The 13,034-nt window shown below is 40.9% G+C and overlaps 1 pseudogene; it reads left to right on the top strand.

Moving 5' to 3' along the window:
• Positions 1 to 1,736: 1,736 nt before the first annotated feature.
• On the top strand, positions 1,737 to 1,920 carry LOC123939404 (annotated as a pseudogene).
• The last annotated feature ends 11,114 nt before the right edge of the window (positions 1,921 to 13,034 follow it).

Below are 13,034 nucleotides of genomic sequence, written 5' to 3' on the forward strand. Positions count from 1 at the left end.
TTTCTTTCTTTCTCTCTCTCTTTTTTTTCCCCTTAAGATTTTACTTTTTGAAGTAATCTCTACACCTAACATGGGGCTCAAAGTCACTACCCTGAGATCAAAAGTCGAATACTTCACCTGCCAAGCCAGTCAGGTGGCCCTGGCTCCCTTTTTCTTAGAACAGTTACTTTAGAAAATTTGCAGTAATAAATTCTTTCTCTTTCTCCTTTAAATGTAAATTTTCTACAACACAGGGGAGCCATCCTTTGAAAGGGAATTGTTGAGAAAGAGCCCCTGTCTCCACTCTTGAGAAGAGTAGGATCCTAACTTCAAAAAAACAAAACAAAACAAACCCAAAATTAGTAAGTGCAGATGGCGTAATGTCATAGACTAACTTTCCCTCAATTGGTCCAGCACTGTTCCATTAGCTGATCCCAGCATTTACGAATCTTCCTGCCTTTTCCGTCAGTAGGGCTCACCTTCTCTCTCCTCTTCTCTCTATTGCAACAGTCTCTCTCCCCTTTTGCAATAATCTTGAATAAAGTTTTCCTTGCCTATTTAACTGGTCTGGCACAATTTTTCTTTACAGAACTTAAAAGTATACAATTAAGCTGCCATATAAAATTAAAAATTTCTATTTATTGTACAGTTCAGCTTGTGGCCTAAAATTCATTAGCCTTAAAAGTAGAATCACTTCTGCTCTGTAGCTGGCTTTTGAAATCCTGGGTATTTTGCATATTAGAGTCACATTCAAAAGTAAACTCCTTCTTTATATGCCCACTTCCCTTTGGAATGTTTCTTGTTCTTCTTAGCATCAAAGATGGTTACTATTTTTCCCCCAATATGATCATTTATGTTCCCTTGTAGCACATAAAATTTGCAGTAAGGATTGAAAATAGGATCTGTAAACTGAATAGTACAGAACCTAGACCTTAACAGGCATTCAGCCAATGCAAAGAGAATTCGTTCATCAAAGTGCTAACACATTCAATGGCCCACTGGTACAGAAGGAAACGTTCTAATTTAAGGACTTATTTTTCACAGCTCAAGAAGGAGATACAAACTTTCAATTATAAACAATAGAAGAACTGAAATGAAAACAGCTTAAACAGTAAAGACTTTTAAAATCCTACATAAGAAAAGTTAATGATATGAGAGTTTCTATCCTAGTTTGTTGCTGTAAATAATGACTACAAACATAGTGATGTGGCCCTCAACTCTGGGTCCAGCATTTCTTAAGTGGGTCTTCTACTCAGGGCCTCACAAGACTGAAATCAAGGATCAGCCAGAATGGGTTCTTATCCGTAGGCTCTTAGGAAGAGCTTTCAAACTCTGCTTTCAAGTTTCTGCTTTAAAACTCATTCAGGTTGTTGGCAGAATTCAGTTCCTTGATGGTTATAGAACTAGGCTCTCTTTTTCTTGTTATGGCTCCTTCATCTTTAAGCCAACGATGACGTATTACATCCTTCTCAGGCTGCAAATATCTGAGTTCCTCTTTTACTACCAGCCAGAGAAATAGCTCTGGTTTTAGGAGCTCATTTGATTACATTGGATAATCCAAGAGAATCTTCCTATTTAAGGTCATCTGATTAGTAACCTTAATTACACTTGAAAAATCCATTCTGCCATGAAAAGTAACATTCACAAGAGTAAAATCGGGGCGAAAGGTCATGGGGACAAAAATTCTGCCTATCTCAGATAGATCTGAAATATATTTTGGAGGTAGAAGTCAAAAGCTTGTTTTGAAAAGTATTTGAAGCTTTGCGCAGTGGCAGTATCGTAGCCAATGAGGTTTATCCGAGGCGCGATTATTGCTAATTGAAAAGTATTTGACATTTTATCTAATGAGATGTTTATCCCGTATCTAGAAATTTATTAAAGGCCTCGACAATTTCCTTCAGCACTTGCATTCCTTAGTCTACAAATAATCTGCTTCTGGGCTTTCAGTGTGCAGAAAAAGGGGAAAGACAACCTATCAGTCAAGGAAAATTTGAATGTGACGTTAAAAAGAAAGAACAGACCCCAAATAGAGTCACTTTTGCTAAGCCCCTGAAAGACTTAATACCTACCCTAACTACAATTTCAGCCTCTCCCAAGAGTGGATTTTATTTTTCTTTAAGATTTTATTTATTTATTTGACCAGACAGAGATCACAGGTAGGCAGAGAGGCAGGCAGAGAGAGAGTGGGAAGCAGGTTCCCTGCTGAGCAGAGAGCTCAATCCCAGGACCCTGGAATCCTGACCTGAGTTGAAGGCAGAGGCTTAACCCACAGAGCCACCCAGGAGCCCCAGTCAAGACTGTATTTTAAACCAATCGGCCTGGAATTTCCTGATCAGCACTAGGTAAGTAATCTGCAAAATAAGACCCCTTGCCCTTGCCCCGAAGGGAATGCCTTGTCTGAAATAATTCTTTCTTTTCTTTTGCTAATAACCTTCTTGACCCGCCCTATTTCTGCTTATAAAAACCTTTCCATTTTGTACAACTCCTAGGAGTTCTTTCTACTTGCTAGATGGGATGCGGCCCAATGCATGAATCATTAAATAAAGCTAACTAGATCTTTAAATTTACTCAGTTGAACTTTGTTTTTTTTAACAGTGGCAATAAGAATTGTCATTTGTGAAGCAAAAACATGATGAAATTAAGCAGGAGTTTGTAGTGTGGAAGTCACTTTTCCACCATCCCCCTTCCATATGGGTATGCTGACATGAACAGAGCAGAAGAAATTAACGCAGAGGAAAGTGATCTGGGGCTTGGGGTCACATATAATATGTAAGGAGTGAAAACCAGAAGTGTGTCATATCAAAGAAGGTAAAATGATAAAAAAGACCCTGGAATTCTTAAGCAAGAAGAGGCCAAAGAAAGACAAAAACAGCATTAGGACCACACAATGTCATCAACTAGCTAATCTCTTTGGAAGAAATATTTATTGAGAGGTGCACATTAAAAAATAAATAAATAAAAGATAACCTCTACCTAGAATCAACTCCATAATTTCATAATAATATTAAATTAATTACTGAGATCCTTGTCAAGTACATCACATACGTACACATGTACATACGCACATACATATTCTTTGTGGGGAGGGAGGACTGCTATTTTGGGGAGGAAAAGGCCAAGTGAAGACCGAGTGGACAGCTTGATAGATTTAAGACAGAAAAATATGTTAAAGCAAAAGGCCCCTCTAAGTGTGTTCTATTTTCTGTCATAAGCCTAGGGCCTCTGCAAAACATCCACAACAACCACAGAAAATGCACATTTTATTCTGCTGCTCCTTCCAGCAGACAGTGATTTGGATTTTTTTTTTTTTTTTTTTTTTTTATTTATTTATTTTTTTTTTTTATTTTTTTTTTTTATTTATTTGACAGAGAGAGATCACAAGTAGATAGAGAGGCAGGCAGAGAGAGAGAGAGAGGTAAGCAGGCTCCCTGCTGAGCAGAGAGCCCGATGTGGGACTCGATCCCAGGACCCCGAGATCATGACCTGAGCCGAAGGCAGCGGCTTAACCCACTGAGCCACCCAGGCGCCCCAGTGATTTGGATTTTTAATGAAAAACAAGCTTGCATTCATGATCCAAATTTTAAAGCCTCTAGGTCACTGTGTAATAAACAGATTAATAGATTTTGCTTTCCATTGCCTTGGATCAGCTAAAACAATTATGCCCTCTAGTCTCTAAAATCTGTACTACAAAAGCCATTTTAACAGTGTTTGTTTTAGCTTTACCCTCTTCAGGTTTGGTACTTGAAGTCAAAAGTTAGCAAAAATGTGGTTCAGATTCACTAAGACTCCTCTAGGTGTAAGCAAAGCAATTAATCTCATTTGGAGCATAAACATGGCTATCGTGAGGTTCATTTTCTCTTTTAGCACTGCCAGAAAAAAAAACAACAAAACTTTAAATTGCTTTTATGGGGCGCCCGGGTGGCTCAGTGGGTTAAGTGTTTGCCTTCGGCTCAGGTCATGGTCTCAGGGTCCTGGGATGGAGCCCTGCATCAGGCTCTCTGCTCATCGGGGAGCCTGCATCCTTCTCCCCCTCTGCCTGCCTCTCTGCCTACTTGTGATCTCTCTCTCTCTCTCTGTCAAATGAATAATTTTTTTTAAAAAATTGCTTTTATGCTACTACATGCTTGCAGTCATATTTTTAGTTTTTTACATATTATAGAAAAACATACTCTTTTTTTTTTAATTTTATTTATTTATTTGACAGAGAGAGATCACAAGTAGATAGAGAGGCAGGCAGAGACAGAGAGAGAGAGGGAAGCAGGCTCCCTGCTGAGCAGAGAGCCCGATGCGGGACTCGGTCCCAGGACCCTGAGATCATGACCTGAGCCGAAGGCAGCAGCTTAACCCACTGAGCCACCCAGGCGCCCCTAGAAAAAAATACTCTTGAAAAGTTACTAAGGAGAAAGTTATCTGTCATTTTCCTAATAAAGGCGCACAACTAAACACATAAAGACAAATTATGGAAGTTGCCTGTCTGACCTTCATTAGCCACCTGGCATTTAGGATGCTGATCTTTAAAAAGCCACCTTGGCATCTTTTAAAAAATGCTTTGATTTGATCTATTTCTACTTCTTCTTTGAGGCAATCAGGCCAGGAGTTCTGAGAACACATTCTGTTTGTTTATTTGTTCCTTTGATCCCTTCATGTCCTGTCTGCATGCAAGGGCACACCTCACCTTGAAAAGAACTCATCAGCAGTTCTCAGGAACGAGAGTTCAATGCTTTCATCTCGGGCCACCTTTACCAGGATTTCATTTTTTTTCCTCTTTCATTTTGAACAGTGCATATACTTGGAATTCATATGGTATGCATAGAGTTGGAATTCAGATCAGTTGTCGGGTTATCAAAATACTTTCCCACCTAGATAGGATTGCTGTTAATTATTCTGATCAATTGTAATACATGGTTAAGACAGAAAAAAAAAATTGCAAAGAGACCTTAGTCGATCTAATTTTATTTCATGGACAAAGACAAATGACTGGTTTATTTTAGTTAGGGAGACCAGGAAGGAAGAGGAGGCAACACTAAGGATTAAATGCTTCCAGGAATCAGTTTCTGGGTCTTTAAATCTAAATGACTAATCTCACTTGGTTATTTTCAAGGCTATCTGGAAATAAGATGGGAACGGTTTGAGGTATCTTCCCTGGTATACAGAGGATATGATTCATAGCAACAGCTATGTGGGCCTGGGCATTTTGTGTCAAATAAACTTCACATTTGACATCTCTACAAATAAACAAAAATCTCCTTAGAGCTTTAAAAGCTCAAACCACCTTGGAGCTTTGAAAGATCTCATCATTTCAGAAATGGAGGAACAGGGATCTTCAGGAGCAAAGTCAGCTTAATGGATCTTCTAAAGCCCCGGATGACGATCTTCCCATGACTTAATTATTCTTAAGTTTGTTTTTTTTTTTACATTGTCTAAAATTCTCCTCAATGAGAAATTCATTTAATTTTTTAATGTCAATGCCTCTTGTCAGGATAACAAACACCTTTGGGATGGTTAAGGTAATTTCTGTCATTCACAAATGTATGTATAGAACTACGTGAGACTGGTTTAATAAATCTTGGGACAAGAAAGGATATTTTTCCTTAAGTTTTCAAAATCATATCACGTGATAGGAAATTCAGTATCAGTCATGTTTAGGAGGCCCTCTTCCCATCTAGCATGATGTAAGAATCTCAAAAACTTGTGCAGTTCAAAAAACTCAAGAGAGGAGAACCTGGTGTTGCACTCATCATAGTTGTACTGAGCTCCTCCTTCATTCGTGCTAATGTGGTTTTCCGCTAGTCATGACCCCTGCTACCTCTGCACCCAAGTTAGCCACTGGCATGACTGTCAGTCCCCAGAACCCTCCAACCTTCCACTTCTTCTAGTTTCTGGAGGGAGGGCATCCATTCTAATAGCTAGGTTCCTCTCTCTTGCTCAATCAACAGAGCTCTCCCTCTCTACATAATAATCCTGTTAAAAAGAAAGTGGTGGTAGGTGGGGGCGCCTGGGTGGCTCAGTGGGTTAAAGCCTCTGCCTTTGGCTCAGGTCATGATCCCAGGGTCCTGGGATGGAGTCTTGCATTGGGCTCTCTGCTCAGTGGGGAGCCTGCTTCCCTTCCTCTCTCTCTGCCCGCCTCTCTGCCTACTTGTGATCTCTGTCTGTCAAATAAATAAATAAAATCTTAAAAAAAAAAAAAAGAAGCTGGGGTGAGGGCAGGCTTTTGAAAACTAAAATTTCTTAACTTTCCCCTGAGCAGAGACGGCTCCAGGCCTTCAGAATATTTGCCATTTTGAGAAAGGAAAAGTAAAAGCCTCTTTTTTATGGAGACATAATTTGTTCAGGTTGTCTATGGCTAGGTAACAAAGCATACCAGGCTGGCTCAAAACAAAATGAATCCTTTATTTGGCATTCAAATATGGGAGTCGACAGGACTTGGGCATTTCTTTTAGGGTCTCTCATGTGGTTGCAGTGGAAAGGTGGTGGGACCTGGGGCCATCATGAAAGCATTTTCACTCACAGAACTGAAGCCTGGACTAGGAAAACACCAACGGCTGGGGCTACAACAGTTTGGATGTCTTGGCACTTTTCTCTTTTTATTGTGGTCTCTCCATGTGGTGTCAGGTAGCATTAGGGTAGCAAAATCCTTACAAGGTGGCCAAGGCCTCCCGTAGTGAGTAGAGCAAGTATCACAAGAGATACCAGCACAAGTTGCATGGGCTTTTCTAATCTAGCCTTGGAAGTGACTCAGTGTGATTTCCACTGGATTCTGTTCATGGAGGCAATCACAAAGGCCCAGTCAGGTTCAAGGGGAGGCTCTACAGATTATATCAGTTGATGAGAGGAGAGTGAAAGAATTTGTGGATGTAATTAAAAACCACCACAAGAGCCTATAAAATAAAAAGAAGAAATGACTTGTTTCTCTCATTTGTTTATCCTTCTCCCTTGTGTCCACCCATGATTATCAGGCTGCTGCAAACTCTTTGTGGCTTGGAAATTCATCGCCCTTCCATTCTCCATCCTCTTTGTAGAGCTTTCTTGCTCTCAGTCCCATTGCCACAAATCTTGATTATCTCTCTGCCTAGGGACTAAACTGAGCTGGGCTGGGTTCTGTCTCTAAACAGTTTTTGCAGTTCTGTGTATGTTAGAACCCATGGGCAAATAATTTTACCCCTGGGCAGGCGGCTGGGGAACCAGGTGCCCCCTCAGGCAAGAAACAGCTTCAGTTTTTCTGGAAGGGAGGTGGGGAGGTGGCAGAGGCACCAAGGTTTGAAGAGAGCTGGGCCAGAAAGAAGGATTTGCATGTGGAAGTGGCAATCTCTATTTTGGCAGTTCACCAGACTAAGAATTGGATAGAATTTCTCTGAGCTTTGTGTCTTCCGTCTAAAGTGCCATGGCCCTCTCACAGGACACACACCACAGACTGACAGTGCTGGTCCTGACTATAGCTCCATGCAGGTTACCTGTGAGCCTCCACTCTCACTTAAAAAATGGGCAGCCTTGTGGGATTAGGTATCTAAAGGTTTTGGTATCTAAAACTCCTCTTGTGATATGAATCTGGCCAACGCTGGCTCGCTGGCAGTACTTTTTCTTCAGCACGTGTATCCTGAGCTCTGAATTGCCCACTTGAAAAATAAGTGGAAGCACAAACCTACTGTAAGTTGTGTATTACTTACAACTGGGGGTCTTACCTCATTAGCCGTGATCCAGAATCAACTGGCAGCACAAATTCTTTCTGGCACTGTTAGTGAACTATCATTTTTTTTAAACAATTCACAAAAATTTTGGCAGATCTGACTCATCTTGGATTTTTTAAATATTATTTTAATAAAACTTCTCAAAGAAGTGCTTATTCATGACACATAATTTAGCAAACTAGTTCTTTCAGCTCTCGTAGAAAAAACACAAGGAAAGCAATTCCATTGTCTCTTTTGTGTATAATGAATCTTCTCACATTTCTTCTAGTTAATTTCTTAAAAAACAAAAGAATGACAGCCTGAGCCATGCTTTTCATATTTGTCTGTAATGTTGTGTGGTTAATAGTCCAGTCTCCCATTCGCATGAGGCCAGCTGTTAAAGATGGCACCACAGGGAATCCACAATAATTTTAAGACATGTTGCAGAGTCACATAAGTCCATAAATCTAAATTCACTAGAATGCTTATGGGAACATAGTCATCGTTAGATTTGAAAATGAATCCTTTATTGCTTTCATTTTGAACTTCGCCCTTTACTTGACTCAAATTATCTTTATCAGATAATAGATGAAGGGCCTCATAACGAGTAAACAAGTTTTCAAGAGCAACCTCATTCGCAAAACTTCTTAAAATTCTTGTCAGAGCCCGTTTTGAACATAGTCAGGGCAATTATTTCTGTTCTTGTTAAGAAAAACCTCCTTGACCTAGTTACTATCTATGATATGTTACAGTTAACATGTAATGAGAAGAACAGCCAAAACCATAAACTCACTTAATAAGTGCACATTAAGAAATTTGAAATTCAGGGGCACCTGGGTGTCTTAGCTGGTTAAGCAGCCAGCTCTTGATTTCCACTCAGGTCATTATCTCGGGGTTCCTGGGATTGAGACCCACCTCGGGCTCTATACTCAGCAGGGAGTCTGCTTGGGATTCTCTCTCCCTCTGCCCCTCCCCCTGCTCATGTGCGCTTGCTCTCTCTCTCTCTCTCATTCTTAATAAATCTTAGGGGAAAAAAAAACAAATTTGAAATCCACACAGATTATCAACCACACCATAAAAATATAGTGTCTCATCTCACACATAGCAAAGGTTGGTATGCTCACCTACAAAACTATCTGCTTGATAAAAATCATTTTTAAATTTACATATAAAACAGCCCTGATGTTTGTTAAAACAGAAGAAAAAAAATGGAACTCAACCTGAACACTTGCTCATAGGTTTTTGAAAAATCAATGCAGTTACTATTTATTTAATGACCTACAGTATTTGAACCATATAAGTCATAGCCTCCCTTCTTGAATATTCCTAAGAATAAGTAAAAAATCTTAAATAAGTACACATTCTTAAAAGTAAGCATTAAATAATGTTCAGATGAGATTTAAGCACAAGACGTCACTCTCCCCACCCACACCTCAACCCCAGTCAATTCCAAACCCTGAAAGACTTTTTTCCACACACAGAACTTGAGGGAACATGGTCATGTTCTTCAAAACCCTCTGAGCCTCCAGGACTTCATCTGTGGGTGGAAAATACTTTCATATGGGACAATTAGACAAGATGCAGGAGTAAAGGTGGTTAGTTTAATATTCCATTAAGTGGGAATAGGTCTCCATCCTTCAAATCTGGATTCTGGTAAATCACTGTTTAAAATAAGTTACCATCACCTTCCTCTTGCTTACCATTATTTCACCTGAGTCCCTGTCAGAGCCTGCCACTCCAACTCTGTATTATCATAGTTGTCTGATATTTCCATTCTACACAGGGGCCCCTAGGAGATGTTGAAGAAAATCCCATCGCTGATTTTACAGATGCATGGTTCCAGTTTTAGCAGAGGCCCCTCCCCGTAGTCTTCCACATGTTCCAGAATGTTCTTATGTCCATTCACCATCAGAGGCTGTTTCACCCACTCCCTCCTTAGTCTCCACTATCCCTCATTCCCATTCTCTCTTTCAGCAGATGACCTTTTGTCCTATAACATTAAAAAAATGCTCAGCTTCCCACCCCTTCCCTGCCCCCATCCTCTATTCCTCATTTCTTTAATTTTATTCTATTTCTGGTGTACCTTCAGTGTTTCCTTTTTCACTGACTTCTCCTCAGCTTATGTGACTAAACCTCTCTAACCCCAAAAGAGCTCCTTTCAATGCTGCTTTCTTTTCTAGTCACCTTCAACCCCAAATCTTACTTCTCTTTCCCTTTTCTTTTTCAGTTCCTGAAAGAGTGTCCTGGACTTGTGGACTTGGCTCCATTTCCATCCAGTCTGGGTCCCACTGCTACCAAGCTATTGATGCTGCTATGATTAACGAGTGCACTGGTTAATTCAATTACCAGGAATGGTGCTAGGCACTGGGGATACAGTAGTAAACAACACAGACATGATTCCTGTTTTCTGGAACATATAGTAGGTGTGTCAGTTCAGGACTTCTGAGAAACAGTTACCAAGATGGGATCAGACATCCAAGAGATCTACTGGGGGAAGTGCCTGTGCAAGAGAAAGGTGTTGAAGTAGCCAGAGAGAGCTTTTAAATCACATTGCAAATCTGATACCCCTGAAAGCAGAGACTGAAGTCAGGATTAGATGGAAAAACCACAGACCACAGTACAGCTCTAAGAAAATCTCAGTTGTGCTGATGAGACATCACTGAGCCAAAGTTTCCTGTTAGAGGAATCCCATGTTGAGCAGAAATGGACTGGCTCTATGACCCTGCTGTGCTTAGCAACTGGGGGCATTCTGTGAAAAGTATGGTCTCAGTGTTCCCAGGGTAGAAGACAGAATTCATCCATTAACTGTGTATCTTACAGCAGTTTGGAGGTCTGGACCAGCATATCTCCATGAATGCTACACTTTACATATGCTGCACAGATTCACTTCTCCATTCATGTTTTCCATGGTCCTCATGTACCTCTATTCCTGAAGGGAAACGTAGAAGAGGGAATTCTGTAGGGATAACTACAGCCCCCATTGCTATCATTGATCTCGAGCCTCAACGATACTCATCTTCTCCCTCCTCTCATGCTAAACTGTCTCTTCTGCCAATCTCGTTGGCTGATTTTGTGCCATAACCCCAAACCTCAATCTTAATGGGTCTGATCTCTTAGAAATCATAACTTTCTCAGGCTATGGTTGCCGCACATGTCCATTCACAGTTACAAGCAAGAAAGTTATCAAGAAACACCCAACCAAACCACCTTTGTTGCACACATCTACTTTCCTGTCCTTGTTTTGTCAAAGCAGCCCTACCTCTTCCTGCTGGTTGGGTTAAATTATCTCTGCCAAAATGTTGACTCCACGTCTTACCTGCCAGTATTTGGACTCAAGGAGTCCACAGCGATCTGGCAAGAATCATAGCTTATAGTTCATGGGGATCCTTACTCTGTTTCTCATGAGAATATACCCCTTTGGTTACCAGGACCTCTAATCTTGCAGAGGCCAGAGTTGAAGCAATGAGAAACACAGAGATCTCCTCTTGGTCATTGAGAGTGATGATAAATGAGACCATTTCTATTTCTACTTCCATGTTTCCAGATCCATGTTTTCTTCCTACTGAGGCCATTTAGAGGTCTCTGATGGCAACCTATCCCTGCAGAGCACTGCATCTAAGAATGTTATTTCAGATGTGTCTTCAGTAGGTTGTTCTAGTACAGACTGGTAGGAGGCTGGCTGATTCTGGAAGGTGCAATGGGTGATGCAAACAGTGAATTCTTTGCTGAGTAGTGTTTTTTTTTTTTTAATTAGATGTTATGTTATGTGGATTTCACCCTATGTATCAAACATCCTGTTAGCCCCCATATAGTGATGCTGCCTGAGGATCTATGGAAAGAAAAGGCAAACTCATATATCTACCCTTGTGAGGGTGAACCTTTTAAAGTGAAAGGGGTTCAGTGTAGTTCACTTACCACAAAGAAGATAGTCAATTTGCTGAAAGAACAGGACCAGATTGAGGGATCAACACTGATTGGTTTCTGTTGCACAAAGGTTGGCTATTCAGAGACAGTAACAGTTAGCAAATGAGAATACATGCTGTTATATTCGTAGGTAGTCTCCATCTCTGCCACTGGGCCACTCTGATTATATGTCCATCATTCCAATTCCGGGGTGGCTGTAATGAAAGCTAGTGAATGTAAATTGCCATTTTTTCTTGTTGGTTGTTCACTGTCTTCTCCATAGTTGATCCATTTCTGCAGTTAATGTGTGAAAATCTTCATACTTTGTACCCACTTCCATATGCTATCCATTTGCTTTTACACCAGAAGCTATTATCTCTGATTTTCAAGTGCTTTTTATTCTAGGTTCCTGGCCATCTGGTTAGGCTACTTGTCACTGCCCAGGAGAGAGAGAGTGTGTGTGTGTGCATGTGTTTTCTTTCTTGTCTTGCGCCACTTGTTCTTGCACACAAAGCAAATTATGAGGTATATCACCTGCTCACTGGGGAGATTTTCCCTTTCCGTTGTATTTCAAAGCTCTCCTTGAATGTGGCTATACAGCTGCCATCCATTTTTCGCTTGTACAGATATACTAAGCTGATCCATTTGCAAACAAAGCCTAGACATTTTCCTCTACCTATAGCTGATCATAAGGGCCCCATATACAGTCATAGATGTAGGACAATGGTTCTGATGCAACTGTGATACAGGGGTAGGCTGCTTGCTCATGCAGCTTACTTGTGCCCTCTGGTCTTGCTTCTGGTTGTAGATATTAGTTAATACTGGCCAATTTTTCCTCTATGAATTTTTCCACAACTCCCTGAAGTCAAGCATCTGTGGCCGCCCCACTCTCCTTACTGGTTGTTACAGTAATTGTGACCTGCTGGCTTTTAGTAGCTGAGCATCACTGTTTGGCCTCCATTACTTTGCTTCCCCATCATGAGTCCAGCTCTGGGACCATCTCTTTTACCATCATCCCAGGCCTACAGAAGAGGCCATCACTGAAACTTTGGGTGCTGCTGGTATACATTCCTGATGGCCTCGGCGAATGATACTTGCTCTGGGGTCCTCCATGGAATATTTTCCTACAGGAGGTCTTTTAGTTTCACATAAGATATCATCTCCAGTATCCCACTTCCTGCGGCCTTTTTATGCTTTCCTCGACCATATGCATGGCAACTCAGGCATTTCCATTGTCTAGCACAAGATGATATTCCCTCCCACCCCCCAGCTCCTAAAAGTCACCCAAGTTGAAAGTCTGCTTCATTCGCTTGGGGCCATGCCAGGGTGGTAAGTTCTATGTCCTGAGAAAGTATTACCAGTTGCTGATTTTCTGCTTATTCAGTTTTATGCTCTGACCCTTTGATTAAGCACCTTCAAAACTCAATCCCAGGGATATTCTCCTCGCCCATGTGTATACATAGGGCAATTCTTCCAATTTCTCTAGCC

This window comes from Meles meles, chromosome 3 (genome assembly GCF_922984935.1).
Source record: "Meles meles chromosome 3, mMelMel3.1 paternal haplotype, whole genome shotgun sequence".
NCBI classification, from domain to species: Eukaryota; Metazoa; Chordata; class Mammalia; order Carnivora; family Mustelidae; genus Meles; species Meles meles.